Genomic DNA, 2,700 nt, shown 5'->3' on the forward strand with positions numbered 1-2,700 from the left:
CCATCTAGTTATGTATAGATAGGTTTATAGCATACTAAACAATGAATGTATATAACATTAATTGGTAGGTTGTAATATGTTTTGTACTTCCCAATTACATATATACTGATTATACATACTTGCTGTACTGACATGGATATACCACTCCCTCTCCACTTGCTGTCTCCTACTATACTTCAGAGGTAACTGTAGCTCATGTCAAGTTTAGTCATTGGCATTATTTATAATCATGCTCATCCATCTCATCCCTGCTGAGGTGTATGGAACACTACTACTCTATTGGTGTTCTAGACTGGCTCTCCTCTTGGCACCTCTCAGCTGTTATGGGTGTAAATACTCTGTGCAGTAATAAAGTATGTGCGTCATTCATGGTGTTTTGAAAAGGCTTTTAGGGATCTTTGAAGACTGGAAGCAAGATAACTTATGTCAAAATATTCTGAATGAGGATGTCTAGTTATTTTCAACTCCTTAGACATCAAACATTCCATATCAGGTAGCATTTTTAACATGCAGCAGATATATGTACTACACAGAAACTTGTTCACATACAGAAGATATAAGAAGAGTGACTGGTGAAGATGATAACTGGATATGATGTGAAGGTATGCAATTTAGGGAAGACAGGTATTATGAGGGCAACGTTAGATGCAAGATAGGTGTTTCAGGAATAAGGGAAAATGTTAGTGCAAGATGAATGGAGAAAATGTGTGAATGCATCATTGATGATGTGGCCTTGGAGGCCTCTGTAGAGATGCAGGAAAAATTATGAATTTGTAGTAAGGGAGGGATAGGAAACAAGTGGGGTATTGAGTCATTCATTCAGTATTGTGTACTTCCCACTGCATATAATGCCCATCCCTCACTGTATATAGCAGTTTTTTCTTGTTATGAAAGCTTGAAGTAATCCAATAAGCAAATTTTGTGAAAAGATAACACTTATGCAAAAATAGGGATGGCATAACATTTAACCAAGGTCCTAACCAAAGATGATTTGTCTTCACTTATTTTCATTAATATTGTATCTTATTGTTATTCACAATTTAGCTTAAGTTCTGATATGACTGTATCAAGATTGTACAAAAAGTGGAACAAAAATATATTGTCTTGCATGTGATGGCTGGCATTTTGCAATGTTTTGAATTAGTAAGAAATTCAAGACCAGCTAATATCCACTAGCCTTGGATTAGCACTTATAACTTAACTGGTGACTGGTAGCAAGTGTACGTTGAATCTTTGGTCAGAGGTTCAATCTGGTTGCTTCCTCTCATGGCTGTCATTTAGATAAATTTCTCAGTGTTTCAAAGCAAGAAGTATTTTTAGTACTATATAATGTACTGAGCTGATGTCACCTATTGTAGGTGAAGCATTCTTATGCTTATGTATCTAAATGACTTTAGAGATAATATTTTTGCATATTAGGCTCTTTTAATGTTACAAATAAACAACAAATACATACATACATATAAAAATATATTTTAAACTTGTTCCAAGTCAAATATGTATCTTATGTTGACATACTTTCCAGGCAGTGATACTATAATATAATAATGGTGGGCTAAATTAACAGCCCTAATATTGCAGCTTCTCAATACCTTTCATTGGGACTGTAGCCAAGACAGAACAACTGTAATCACCTCAAGTAAACATGAAATTGAAATGAAATGCACTCATTAAAGCTCACAGCTACATGTATGTAGGCAATTCCTATGCAGTATGGTAATGTGAGTATTGACAGTAACAACCACAATTTTTATTCATTTATTTATTTATTTATTTATTATTATTATTTTTAGAGAGAGAGAGAGTGCATGCATGTATGTGTGCATGCGTGCACTTGGACACACCACATGGTTGCTTAAACTTTCATTCTTGTGCAGCCTTGACTGTGCTTACTGGTTCAGGGTGACTTAAGCTGAAATCAAAAGAATAGCTAATAAAATTATCTAATTTATTTTAGGCAAACAAAATTATTGGTAGCATGTGTGGTGATTCTTTGAAAATAATCAATTGATTTGAAAATATGTTTTTCCACAAAAAAAAGTTGAACTACAATCATGGCATTCTCTTTATGTATATTCTGTTTGTATATTTCTTTACTGTGTGTACACTTGGTGATGTACAAGTATCCCTATTTATTGTTACAGTCATCCCACCCAAGGGAATAATTGTAATTTAATCTTTATCTGTATACTAGGGCAACAGTCTCACACAGAGTGGCCCAGACAATGCACCACACTAAACACTTCATACTCTTAGCCCTGTCTGCCCATGGAAAGAGATAGTCTCATGGATCACACTACTAAACCCCAGGAATTTAGGCATAGCATGGCTGGCCACATACTTCCATGGCAAAACCCAACAGCACACAGGTTTACCCCTGCCCCAACATAGTAACTCTTATCCTATATTCCTATGGAATGCCCCGCACCAGAACTGGGTCCGCACACCAATGGGGCCCGCCAGGTGAGCCTGAACACCATCACAAGCATTGACAAGACCCCATCATTTTCATGCACTCACCACTGTTGCTCTCTATTTAACTCTGTCATACTTATTGCTCTCACTTCCTGCAATCATTCCTCTCATTCAGTGCTTTCTTCACACAGTTCATCTCTCCCAGACATAGCCTAATTAACTTCACTCTGCACATTTGACCTCTCTCTACTAGTTTTCTATCCTCCATTCTTTGTACATTCAGCC

At 36.4% G+C, this 2,700-nt stretch overlaps 1 protein-coding gene across 1 annotated transcript in view; it reads left to right on the forward strand.

The window, feature by feature from the left end:
- LOC135102336 (serine/threonine-protein kinase PLK1-like) overlaps window positions 1–367 on the forward strand; it is a 62,369-nt gene extending 62,002 nt beyond the window's left edge. Inside the window, exon 11 of the mRNA XM_064007412.1 lies at window positions 1–367. This exon is cut by the window's left edge and continues 1,357 nt beyond it. The gene's annotated coding sequence lies outside the window, so the exon portion shown is untranslated.
- Window positions 368–2,700: the final 2,333 nt, after the last annotated feature.

Source organism: Scylla paramamosain, chromosome 7 (genome assembly GCF_035594125.1).
Source record: "Scylla paramamosain isolate STU-SP2022 chromosome 7, ASM3559412v1, whole genome shotgun sequence".
NCBI classification, from domain to species: domain Eukaryota; kingdom Metazoa; phylum Arthropoda; class Malacostraca; order Decapoda; family Portunidae; genus Scylla; species Scylla paramamosain.